Source organism: Petaurus breviceps, unplaced genomic scaffold (assembly GCF_028583685.1).
Source record: "Petaurus breviceps papuanus isolate PSGF00001 unplaced genomic scaffold, PetGlider_PUasm1.0 79, whole genome shotgun sequence".
NCBI classification, from domain to species: Eukaryota; Metazoa; Chordata; class Mammalia; order Diprotodontia; family Petauridae; genus Petaurus; species Petaurus breviceps.
In genome coordinates, this window is record NW_027186523.1 from 1,539,069 (window position 1) to 1,553,361 (window position 14,293).

The 14,293-nt window shown below is 36.8% G+C and overlaps 1 pseudogene; it reads left to right on the forward strand.

Annotated features, from left to right (window-relative positions):
- Positions 1 to 1,027: 1,027 nt before the first annotated feature.
- On the forward strand, positions 1,028 to 2,305 carry LOC138175725 (26S proteasome regulatory subunit 6A pseudogene; annotated as a pseudogene).
- The last annotated feature ends 11,988 nt before the right edge of the window (positions 2,306 to 14,293 follow it).

The window sequence follows — 14,293 nt, forward strand, 5'->3', positions numbered from 1 at the left end:
TCTGCCATGCTGTCACTCCTCCTCACCCCAGAACTGCCACCCAAGACTGTGACCCAGATCCAAGCAAGGCAAAGCTGCCCTCTGATCAATTCCTTGATACCTCCACTGTCTGTGGGCCTGGAACTCCAGAAGCAGCTGTTACTGCTGCTGTTGCTGTGACCTCCTGCACCACCTCTGCCACCTTGGGCCTGGGTCCTGGTCGTGCTCTTCTCTCACCCAGGTCCAACAGAGTTTCCCCACTGAACTTTTAATTTGTCTTTAGTGTTTGTGTGTTGAGAAGTCTGGAAACTGCCACAGCTGTCAGTGATTCAGTCCCCTGAAGCCTGCTCTGGCCCAGTCTGTGTGGGCACCACACACGCAGGACTGTGCTCCACTTCCAGCCCAGTCCGATAGACCCTTCCTGTCGACCTGCCTCTGAAACACAGAGATGTGTTTCACTCTCTCATTTTGTGAGTTCTGTAGCCCTCAAATTTGATTAGAGTCATTTTTTACAGGTATTTGGAGGGGTTTAGGGGGAGGAGCTCAAGCAAGTTCCTGCTTTTACTTCACCATCATGGCTCTGCCCTAAACAACCTAATTTCCAAAATGAATGGATTAAAGTGCAGATCATAGAAATAATCAATAATTTCATTAAAGAGAATGACAACAATGAGACAACATATCAAAACCTATGTGATTATAGCAAATTAGTTATCAGAGGAAAATTTATATCTGTAAATGCTTCTGTTAATCAAATAGAGAAAGAACATACCAAGAAATTAGGAATGCAATTAAAAAAATTAAAAATTAAAAAGCCCTAATTACACACCAAATTGGAAAACTTAAAAATTAAAGGTGAGATTAATCAGGTTTCACAGATTTGACAGAACATTGGTTTACAGAAGGAGGCAGTGGATACAGCCTGTGCTGCGGGGCAGGAGGCTGGTCTAGGCAGTGCTGGTTGGGGCATTTATCCCCATTGGTGCCCCCTGCCCCATGGATCCCACGGCTCTGTGTCAAATGTGCAGCCAGAAGTGGGGGCCCAGTGACTCAGCAGGAGAAGATGGCATCCCTGTGGGATGAGGCTGAGCAAGATGGAATTGGGGAGGAAGTGCTCAAAATGTCCACCGAGATTATTCAGTGGACTCGTCTGTTGGACAGTGAGATCAAGATCATGAAAAATGAAGTGCTGCATGTGACACATGAGCTACAGGCAATGAAGGACAGGATAAAAGAGAAGAGTGAGAAGATTAAAGTGAAAAAGGCACTGCCCTACCTTGTCTTCAACATCATCAAGCTGCTAGATGTTGACCCCAATGACCAAGAAGAAGATGGTGCAAACATTGAGCTTGACTCCAGGAGAAAGGGCAAATGTGCTGTGATCAAAGCCTCTACCCAACAGACCTATTTTCTGCCAGTTATTGGTTTGGTTGATGCAGAGGAGTTTAAATCTGGAAACCTGGTGGGAGTAAATAAAGACTCCTACCTTATCCTGGAGACCCTTCCCACTGACTCCTGAGTGAAGACCATAGAGGTGGATGAGAGGCCCACAGAGTGGTACGGTAACATTGGAGGGCTGGACAAGCAAATCTAGGAGCTGGTAGAGGCTATTGTATTGCCAATGAACCATAAAGAGAGATTTGAGAATTTGGGGATCCAGCCTCCAGAGGGAATATGTGGTCCCCCAGGAAAATCCTGGAAAATTACTGGAAAATCCCTACTAGTACCATGCATGTGCTACCCAGACCAAGGCCACCTTCCTGAAATTGGCTGGACCCCAGCTGGTACAGATGTTCATTGTGGATGGAGCGAAGCTTATCCAGGATGCCTTTGCATTAGCCAGAGAGAAAGCTTCCTCCATTATCTTCATTGATGAACTGGATGCCATTGGAACCAAGTGCTTTGACAGTGAGGAAGCAGGGGATTGAGAAGTTCAGAGAATGATGCTGGTACTCCTGATCCAGCTGGATGGATTTCAACCTAATACCCAAGTCAAGGTGATTGCTGCTACAAACAGGGTGAACATCCTGGATCCTACTTGCTGCACTCTGGCTGCCTGGACAGCCAGATTGAGTTCCCAGTGCCCAATGAGGAAGGCTGAACAAGGATCATGAATCCCTAAAGATGAATGTGAGCCCCAGTGTAAACTAGAGGAACTGTCTCGCTGCACTGATGACTTCAATGAGGCCCAGTGCAAGGCTGTGTGTGTGGAAGTGGGCATGATTGTGCTTTACCAGGGACCACTGAACTCACCCATGAAGACTACATGGAGGGCATCCTGGAGGTGCAGGCCAAGAAGAAAGCCAATTTGCAGTATTATGCTTGACAGGGCAGGGGAGCCTCTGGCCCCAAGGCTGGGAATGACTCATCTGTCTGACTGGCCTAGTAACAATAAAGGTGGTTGGGGTTGTTTCCCCTGTCCCCCCATCAAAAAATAGGTGAAGAAAACCATTGAATTAAATCAGACTGGAGTTTGTTTTATTTTTTTTTTTCATTAAAGAGAGAGAAGAAAACCAAATTACTAGTATTAAGAAAGCAAAGGGGCAATATACCACTAATGAATATGAAATAAAGAAATTATAAGGGGTTATTTTGCCCAATTATATGCCAATAAATTTAATAATTTAAGTGAAATGGAAGAGTATTTATAAAAATATAAACTGACTATATTAATAGAAGAAGAAATAGAATATCTAAATAAACTTATTTTAGAAAAAGGAATCAAACAAGCCAGAAATGTGCTTCCTAAGAAAAAAGCATGAGGACCAGATGGATCTACAAGGGAATTCTACCAAATATAGAAAGATCAACTAATTCTAATATTAAATAAATTATTTGGAATAATAGATAAAGGAGTCCTACCACACCCCTTTTACAAAAGAAATATACTTATACCTAAACCAGGAAGAGCAAAAACAGAGAGAAAATTATAGAACAATTTCATTAATGAATATAGATGCAAAAATCCAAAATAAAATGCTAACTAGGAGACTACAACAATATATTACAGAGATTATATATTGTGACCAACTGAGATTTATACTTGGAATTCAGGGATGGTTTAACATAAGGAAAACTATTACTATAATTGATCATATCAATAATGAAGTAACAAAAATCGTATGATTATTTCAATGGATGCAGAAAAAAGCTTTTTGTAAAATTCAATAGTTATTCCTATTAAAAATACTTGAAAGCATTGGTATAAAGGGATTTTTCTATAAAATGATAAGAATCATCTACCTAAAGCATTATTTGCATTGGGGATAAGCTAGAAATCTTCTTAATAAGATCAGGAATTAAACAAGGATGTCCATTGTCATCAGTATTATTTAGTACTGTATTAGAAACATTAGTAATATCAATAAGCAAAGAAAAAGAAATAGAAGGAATAAAAATAGGTAAGGAGGTAACAAAACTGTATCTTCAAGCTTCTGTTTATCAGTTCTTTGTTTGGAGGTGGATAGCATTTTCCTTCATAGGTCCTTCATGGTTGATTTGAATATTTCTAATACTCAAAGTGACTTAGTTATTCGAAGTTGTTCTTAGAACAGTATTGCTGATACTGCATACAATATGATGATACATTTGGAAAATCCTAAATATTCAACTGAAAAGCTAGTGGAAACAATAATTTTAGCAAAGTGGTAGAATATAAAATAAACCCATATAATTTATCAGCATTTCTATATTTTACCAACAAAATCTTGCAAGAAGAAATAGTAAGATAAAATAACTGTAGACAGTATAAAATACCCAGGAATATACCTACTAAAACAAACCTATGAGCACAATTCCAAAACACTTTTTATACAAATAAAGTAAGATTTGAATAATTGGATTTATTAATTGCTCATGGGTAGGCAGAACCAATATAATAAAAATAACAACTAACTAATCTATTTATTCAATGTCATTCCAATTAAATTACCCCAAAATTATTTTACTGAGCTAGAAAAAAACATAATAAAATTCATTTGGAAGAAGAAAAGGTCACAAATATCAAAGAAATTAATAATGTAAAGGAAGAAGGTTTAGCAGTACCAGATAAAAAAATTGGTCCTGTCTAAGAAATAGAAAGGTAGATCAGTGGAATGGAATAGACACATAATATACAATATCAAATGATTATAGTAGCCTTCTGTTAGACAAATGTAAAGATTTAAGTTTTTGGGATAAGAATTCATTATTCTGTAAAAATTGTTGGGAAAACTAGAAAGCAGTTTGGTGGAAATTGGACATTGATCAATTTACCATTTACCAAGATGATGTCAAAATAGATACATGACCTAAATAAAAAGAAAGATATAAGAAAATTAGAACAACATGGATCTTATTACCTATAAGACTTATGAATAGAACAAATTTATGAATAAGAGCATTTTGAAGTATAAAATGGATAATTTCTGTGATCAAAGGATATGAACAGGCAGTTTTTCAGTGAAGAAATCAAAACCATCTATGGTCGTGAAAAAATACTCTAAATTACTATTGACTAGAGAAATGCAAATTAAAACAACTTTGAGATATCATCTTATGCTCATGAGACTGGCTAAAATTATAAAAGGGGAAAGTGATAAATCTTGGAAGGGATGTGGATAAATTTAGACATATTCACTGTTGGTAGGACAGTGAACTGATCCAACCATTTTGGATAGCAATATGGAATTTTGCCCAAAGAGTGATAAACTGTGTATACCTCTTGACCCAGCAGTACCACTGTTGGGTCTGTTTCCCAACAGTGATTAGGGAAAAAGAAAAAAAAACATCTGATATATTCTAAAATATTTATGGCAGCTCTCTTTGTGGTGGCAATGAACTGGAAATTGCTAGGATGCCCATCCTTTGGGAAATGGATAAATAAGTTGTAGTATATGATTGTTATGGAATTATACTGGTATAAGAAATAATAAACTGGTTGATTTTAGGGGGAAAACACATGGAAAGACTTGCATGAAGTAAAGAAGAGTGAAATCAATAAGAAAATGATGTACATAGTAACACCGATATTATTCTAATGACTTTGGACACCTACGCCATTTTCAGCATTTTAAATACTCAAATCAACTACAGAGGACCTATGAAGGAAGATGATGTTCACCTTCTGAAAAAGAACTGATGAAGAGACATATGTATAGTATGGTTTACACACACATATGTATATGTATGCATACTTAATGTGTCTAATGGTAAACTTCAGGGGTGGGGAGGGAGAAAAAAAATAAAAAGTGTACAGCAGAAAACTTAGAAGGAAGCACAGAAAAACAAGGAAGCTTCGAAAATGTTTGTATTTCATTACATAGTTTTCAGAAAAATCAAACTGAAATGGGAATTCATGGTTTTATATTGAATCTTTTTATGTTGTGCAGTATACATGGAAATGTTCTTTTTTTTTGTCTTTTTGTATTTAAGTTCAAAATAAATTTTTAAAAATGAGAATTCAATTTAGGGGAAAAAATTGATACTAAAGGAACTCCGAGGTCTCACCACACTCTCACCAAATTGTCAAAGTTGACCAGAAAAAAAAGGAAAATGACAAATATTGATTGGGGCAATGGGAAAGCACTGTTGATGAAGCTATGAATTGATCCAACTATTCTGGAAAGTAATATGGAGCTAAAAAGTTACTGTGTATTTCCTTTGATGTAGAAATGCTGTTACTAAGTCAGTAATCCAAAAAAAAAGAGGAAAAAGACTCATGTATGGAAAAAAATTTATAGTAGTTCTTTTTGTGGTGATGAAGAAACTGAAAGAGCCCATTAGTTGGTGGAATGCCTGAACAAATGATGGTATATGAATGTAATGAAATGCTATTGTGTTGTAAAAAAAATGGTGAAGGGGATGGTTTCAAAGAAACCTGAGAAGACTTGTATGAATTGACAAAGAATGAAGTGAGCAGAATTAGGAGAATAATTTATACAATAACACCAACATTCTAAAGACAACTCGGAAAGACTTAAGAACTCTAATTAGCTCAAGAACCAACCACAATTTCCTAACAACCATGTAAAGCATTCTAATAACATCTTGATGGAAAGGTTATTCAAAATGAAAGTTGACATATATTTTTTGGATGTTGCCAGTTCAGGAATTTATTTAGCTCGACTAAACATATTTGTTATGAGATTTTGTTTTAATTTTCTGAGAGGAATGTGGAAGGGTGAGAAAACAAATTTTTGTTCATTTAAAAAAATGAAAAAATTAAATTAAACTACTTTCTAAGGCAAGTCATTCCATCTTTTGAAAGTTCTAATTGCTAAAAAGTTTTTCCTTATTTTCTACCAAAACTTGACACTCAGAAACTTTCACCCAGGTGTCTTAGTTTTTGCCTTTTGGTAGCATGTAGAACAAATCAAATCCTTGTTTTAATTGATAGTCGTCCCATATCTGAAGATAACCATTATGATCCCCTTCCCCTTGGAATTAGGGTTAGTGCCTGTCCTCTTTACCGGCTAAATATCTCCCATTCCTCAAACTGATATCCATATGGCATGATCTTCAGGCCCTTCTCCATTATCTTTCTAAGACAGCACTGACAATGTGACTCTGTAATCATGTCTTCCAGGTTTTTTTTGGTACCCTAAGATGTAGTTCATTTATATCTGACGATGTGAATTCATCAAGGACAACAAGGTGCTTTCTCATTAGCTCCATACTTATCTTTGGTAGAACCTCCCCATTAACCATTTTTACTTTTTCTTTTCAGTTCAATTATCATTTACCTTGGCAGAGAATGCAGAAGCAAAATTGTGTTGTGCATGTCCCCCATCTATCACCTATTCTCATTGTATCCTAAAGAAGCAGTCTTATGCCTTTCTGGTTTTGTCTTTCTGTTGTTAGAATTTGATTCATCAGAACTTCCCATTTTTCCTAGGCTGCCTATCTCTCTGGAATTTTGATGCATGATATAGTATCAATTCTTTTTTTCTTAACTCTTTGGAATCTACTCTCCTAATTCCTAGAGGACACGGACCACACTGAGATTTCATCTTTTCTATGACAAATTCTATGGTAGAGTGGTCGTATCTCTCCTTCCAGCCCCAGTCTCATGTCCCTATCATTTCCACACTGATCATTTTTGCCTTCAGTCTTTCTTATTTGTCCCCATTATCTCTAGTTCCCTTGTCTATAATCTTATCTCAGGCCTTTATCATCTCTCATCAGGGATATTATAATAGCCTCCTAATTGGTCTCCCTACTTCATGTTTCCTCTTTATCCTTCACACATCCTTCACACATCCTTCACACACACACACACACACACACACACACACACACACACACACAAAATGCTTTACCTTTTAATGGTAATGTAATTTTGAACTTAAAGATCCCTTTTGTGTTGGCAAAAGTAGCAGGTACTTAACACTTAGTAACTGATCAAGCCTCTGATTGGGGGAACAGAAGGTATGAACTCCTTCTCCTTGTTACTGACATAACAGTAAGTTGGCTGAAGGAAGTGAAGTAGGTAATACTGTGTATATAATAAAAGCCCCAGAGAGGCACAGTCAGAATTTCCTTGAGACCAATATCTGGTGGCAGAACAGCTTTTGCCTCAAACATCAAGAGACCAGAGGTTAAAGATACACAACTTTACATTAGGTAGAAAGACAGACTTCCATCTAAATGTTTCTGAGTTATTAATGGTCTCTAAGTTGACAAATCCACTGGTCTTCTCAATCCTCACTCTCCTTGATCTTTCTGCAGTCTTTGACGATGTTGATCACTCCTCCTTCAAACTTTCTTCTCTCTAGGTTTTCAGGATACCACTCCTTTGTGGTCTCTTCCTATCTCACTTTTCTTTTTCTGTCTCCTTTGCTGAATCCTCCTCTAGTTCATGTCCTCTAACCATTTGTCCCTCAGGGTTCTGTCCTCGGCCCTATTCTTTTTTTACTTCTATACAATTTCATTTGGTGATATCATAAGCTTCTGTGGATCTTATTACAATCTCTGTATTGGTGATTCTACCTGTCCTGCCTTAATCTTTTGCTGATCTCCAATTTCTTATCTCCAACTGTCTTTCAGATATCTTGAATTGGATGTCAAATATTGGACATCTTATTGAATTGGACATCTAAAACTCAATATGTCCAAAACAGAACTCATTACTTTTCCCTTATTTTAAATTTAGTATTTAATTTTTACCTAGTTACATACAAAAACAGTTTTTAACATTTGTTTTTAAAACTTTTGAGTTCCAAATTCTCTCCCTTCCTCCCTCTGCTTCCCCATTGAGAAGGCAAGTAATTCCACATAGGTTATATATGTGTAGTCATGTAAAGTATATTCATAATAGTCATGTTGTGAAAGATAACATAGAAAAGAAAAACTCAATAAAAATAAAGTTTAAAAGTATGCTTTGATCTGTATTCAGATGCCATCAGTTCTTTCTCTGGGGACAGTTAGCATTTTTCATCCTAACTCCTTCAGAGTTGTCTTGTATTGTTGAATTACGAGAATAGCCAAGTCATTCACAGCTGATCACCTTGCAATATTGGTGTTACTTTTTTTCCCAATACATTTCACTTTGCATCAACCAATGCAAGTTTTTCCAGGTTTTTCTGAGAGCATCCTGTTCATCATTTCTTATAGTACTACAGTATTCTATCATAATCACATACCATAACTTGTTCTGCCATTCAGCAATTAATGGACAGCCCTTCACTTTTTGATTCTTTACCCCCCGAAAAGAGTTGCTATAAATGTTTTTGTACATATAGGCACTTTTCCTTTCTGTTGTTTCTATCTTTTGGGATATAGACCTAGTAGTGGTATTGCTAGGTCAAATGTATGCATGGTTTTATAGCCCTTTGATTATAATTTCAAATTGCTCTATAGAATGGTTGAATTGGTTCACAGCTCCACCAGCAGTGCATTAATATCTCATTTTCCCACCTCCCCTCTGTAATTTGTCATTTAACATTGCTGTTCTATTAGTTAATCTAATAGTTATGAGGTAGTACCTCAAAATTGTTTTAATTTGCATCTCTCCAATCAATAGTGAGTTAGATTATTTTTCCCATATGGCTATAGATAGCTTTAATTACTTAATGTGAAAACTGATTATATCTTTTGATCATTTACCAATTGGGGAATAGCTCTTATTTTTTATAAATTTGATAGTTATCTATATGTTAGAGAAATGAGGCCTTTATCAGAGAAACTTGCTTCAATTTTTTTTCACAGTTACTGTTGCCAGATGTATTTCCCTCCATCCTATTCTCCCTACCCCATTTATTCTGTTCTCTCTCTCCTTTCACCCTGTCCCTCCTCAAAAGTGTTTTGCTTCTGATTAGCCCTACCCTCATATGCCCTCCCTTTTATCACCCCCTGCCCTTCCCTTCTCTTATCCCCTTCCCTTTCTTCTTTCCTGTAGGGTAAGATAGATTTCTATGCCCAATTGAGTGTGTGTCTTATTCTCTCTTTGAGCCAGTTCTGATGAGAGTAAGCTTCACTCGCTGCCCCTCACCTTCCCCCTCTTCCCTTCTATTGTAAAAACTTTTTCTTACCTCTTTTATGTGAAATAATTTACTCCATTCTACCTTTCTCTTTCTCCCAGTACATTCCTCTCTCATACCTTAGTTTTATTTTTTAGATATCATCCTTTCATATTTAACTTACACCTGTTCCCTATGTCTATATATACACTATATAAAACTACCCTAATAGTGAGAAAGGTCTTATGAGTCACAAATATCATATTCCCATGTAAGAATGTAAATAATTTAACCTTATTAAATACCTTATGATTTTATGATTTCCCTTTCCTGTTACCTTTTTTTTGCTTCTCTTGAGTGTTGTATTTGAAAGTAAATTTTTCTGTTCAGCTCTGGTTTTTTCATCAAGAATGCTTGAAAGTCCTCTATCTCATTGCATGTCCAATTTTTCACCTGAAGGATTATACTTAGTTTTGCTAGGTAGGTAATTCTTGGTTGTAATCCTTGCTCTTTTCCCCTCTGGAATATCATATTCCAAGCTCTCTGATTCTTTAATGTAGAAGCTACTAAATGTTGTGTTATCCTAACGGTGGCTCCACAATACTTGGAATTGCTTTCCCTCTGGCTGCTTGTAATATTTTCTTCTTGACTTTGGGGACTCTGGAATTTGACTACAATATTATTGCTTGGGACTGGTCTGAGTTGGCACAACCTGCACTAGACTGTATTCCTCTCTCAGCCTGGTGCTACAGACCTTTCCTGCCCACCTTGTAAGTTGTTTTGGGTTGGAAATTTGTTTGACTCATCTTTTTATGGGTTTTGCTTCTCTAGAATTTGTTTAGAGTCATTTTTAAAAGGTATTTGGAAGGTTTTGGAGAACTCAGGAGAGTCCCTCCCTTTACTCTTGCATCTTGACCCTGATTCCCAAAATACCTATTTTCCCCTTTAAACCCCTAGCCTTCCCCTCTTTTTATTACTGTTGAGGGCAACTGTCCTCCCAGTTCCTAGGTCTCAGAACTAGGAGTCATCATGTATTCTTCACTATCTCTCAACTTCACCCTTACTATATCTAATATGTTGCTAAAAACTGTCAATTTCACTTTTGCAACATTTCTTGAATACTCTCCCTTCTCTCCTTTGATACTACTACCACTCTAATGAAGACACATCACCTCATGCCTGGATTTTCACCAATAGCCCATTGGTGAGTCTGCTTGCTTCATTTCTTTCCTTTTTCCAATCTATCCTCCATTTAGTGACTAAAATGCATTTCCTAAAATGCAGGTCACTAAAATGATCATGTCACTTCCCTGTCCCCTACTCAATAAATTCAAGTGGCCTTCTATTGTCTCTAGAATCAAATACAAAATGCTATGTTTGGCATTCAAAGCCGTTCATAACCTTTCTTCTTTCTATCCCCCCAGCCTTTTAATGTCTTACTCCCTGATATGTATTCTTCAATCCAGTAACACTGTTCTGCCTGTTCTGTGAAAAAGACGCTCCATCTCTAGCTGTTAGCATTCTCACCTGTCCTCTATGCCTGGAACACTCTGCCTCTTCTGCTCTGACCTCCCTAGTTCCTTTTAATTGCAAAATCCTACCTTTTATAGAGAGCCTTCCCTAACCCTCAATTACAGTGCATTCTCTCTGTTTATTATTTCCTCAGGCACACTTACTAGCCATGTGACCTTGGGCAAGTCACTTAACCCCAATTGCCCTGCCTTCCCCCTGCAAACCCCCCCTCCCCAAAGAAATAGGAATCAGAAATATAGATGATTAAAAATAATATATATCAAAAAGGCATAAGCTAATTATGACACGATGAAAAAAGTAGACCAGCACCATAGTGAAGAGAGGAAATGGAATGGAGAGATTTTGATTAAGTGCTTCCTATGTTCCAGGGACTGTTCTATGTGCTGGGGATAAAATGTAAACAAGTAATATAATTCTTGCTTTAAAAGAGCCTACATTTCAAATATGGGGAGAAAACATATAATGGGAAATGGTGGCTAGGAGGGAATGTTTGGGTGGTGCTCTTTTTTTTTTTTTTAATAATCTTGGGTAGGGTTGACTAATGTATACTCATTAGAAGTAGGTGTTAGGGGAAAGGGCTCTGAGTGAACTTGAGGTACTTCAATGAGGTTGTTTTTTTTTTTGATCTTCTTTTTGGCTATGGAGACACCTGAAGTTGTTGTAGTAGTTGGTGAATAATTTTTGTTTTGGAGAAGTTTTAGAGGTAGTGAGGATCACAGAAGATAAAAGGCCTCCATCTTACTTGTCTTGTGACTCCTCTCAACCAATTGGTATCACTGATATAATTTTTTTTTCAGAGCCAATGTAGAAAGGGGCAGCAAGCAGAATGCATGAAGCAGCATGACATGAAGATGGCCATGAAGTAATGTAGTGGGTTTGGGCTTAGACTACATATGGTGAATGCTCATCACCCTGAATCCCTGGGTCCTTGAGTGGGAGGTTTTGAATATCAGTTTGGAGGTGGAGGCTGGAGCCCATTTGTGTCGTAGAATGAGGACAGCTGAGGATTAGCATGTTGGGCCTGAGCTCAGGGAACATATGACGAATGATCAACAACTATATGTAAAATACTTTTTCTAACTCTCCATTGCGTTTGCCGTAATGTTTGAAATATTTTATCAGGGATAATTTCTTGGCTTAGAAATGAATTTTGGCGATGTCTTATATACTGACTCTATATGAAAGAAATGTTTCTATAGCCTGCAGAAGAAATAATGTTTCATGCCTTAGAATACAAAATTTAAATAATGATAAAATCATGAAAGTCATCATAACAAGAATTGAACCATCAGGGGATACTAGTAACAATTTTGTATCTATTCTTTTGGTATGAATTCCAATAGTCCAAGAAATTTTGATTTTCATGCTTATTTTATATGCAGTTACCTGGGGTAGTTGGATTGTACATTTCCAATAAATCTTTTCTGCATTTAATAAAATTGCATGGTAAATGATACAAGAGTAGATTTCCCCAATTTTCATGTGAGATATACATTTCCATATGTTAACCATCCCATTAGTTGGGGAAGCACACATGTAGGGTATAGTCATTACTAAGGAACATGTATAACCAGGAACCACACATGGAGGGTATATTCAAAGGTAGCTTACACGAAGAGACATATGTCAGAGAAACCAGAGAATAGTTATGGAGGGCATACATGTAGGATCATCCTTATGATTCTCCAAGGTAGCATATATTCTCTGGGGATGCTATCATGCGGCTCTTTATAGAAGGTAGACTATGAAAAGCCTAAATGATAGTAAAATCATGAAAGTCATAATAAGAGCTGAAACTTTAGAGGTTTTTACATGAATGTGGACTCCTGATTCTTACTTCATTTCCAAGATGCTTTCTGGTTTAGCATGTCAATACATCCATGGAAACACAAGAGCAAAGGAAGATGGCAAGGTTATTATCCTCTGTTTCATTTTTTTTTCTATCAGTAACAAGATTCCTTTGGCTTGATATTATATTTTCATCAGGAAAAAACATCGTTGCCTCTTTACAGAGACTTACCTGAGTCACAGAAATGACTAGTAATAAAGTTAGAAGTAGAATTAAGATTTCTTGATTCCTAAATTCAGTGCTTTCTCTTCTGCATCATTTTTCTGAGGCTTTGTAAAATCATCTATTTAGTTTTTTAATATATATTTTGCATGTCCAAATAGGACAAATTTAAGTCAAATCTTAAAGTTGCATTACAGTGTGGTGCAGAGAGCTGGCTCAAAAGTCAGGAAGACCTAGGTACAAGCCCTGTCTGACACATGCTGGCTCTGGGACCTTGAAAAAATCACAATCTCTAAAGCGCTTTAGGCAAGACTCAAAGACTGTAAACTGGAGAACAATTGCTAACTTGCATTGATAGAAGAACTGTAATTAGCAGGAACATCCTACTCCAATCAAAATCACAGGTCTAGATCATGGGGGAAAAAGAAACACCTCACCTGACTTCTATAAAGGGGAGAAAAACTGAAAAAAAAAGTGTCAGCCTTTTAAATAATTCATTTAGAAACCAATATTAGCTGCCCTACTATAGGAGAGAAGCTCCAAAATGAAGTCAATTCTACATGGTAGGATAGATAGATTTGAAACCCCATTCTTTAAGTCCCTCTGTGAGACATGACCCTAGCAGTTCGCTCTTTTTCCTGTTGTGAAAAATAATCCAAACTGCTATTGGGGTGAAGCTGACTTCCTTCACTTAATTGTTCAATCTTAATATCAAGGTTGCCTCTTCAAATCTTTGAAATACATTATGAATAACTGATATAGGGGCAAAATATATAATTCGGGCAATGTCTTTGATATCAGAAATTGGGACTAGATGCTATTAATACTGTACTCCAGAACCATAACTGGGAATATTTTTATGTGATACCAAAAAACTTTGTTCAAGAAAAGCACTAAAAACTTTGTTCAGGAAAGTGACATAAAAGACCCATTTGAAGAGGGTAGTGGTGAACACTTTCCTGTGTTTGGGGAGACAGACTCTGGCATACTTCAACACTTGCTGCGGGGGGGCTCTCCTTGCCCTTCTGTCTCCAGAAACAGACCATATGGTACCTTCCTATTTTAACTAATTATTCATGATGAATAGTTGCTAAGGTCAGATTTGGCATTAAAGAAGCCTGATTGGTGGGGGTGGAGTCATAACCCTTATAGAAAATAGTTAGGTTTTTACATGCAATTGGGAAAAAAGTAAAATATTACTTTAAAAAAGAAAGTAGATGCTTTAGGGGAGGGAGATGAAAGATAGCTTGAAGATATTCTCTATACCACCTCTCCCCAAAATTATTATGTTAGACCTAGAAGGATTCTTAAGAGTTATCTACTCCAATTCCTA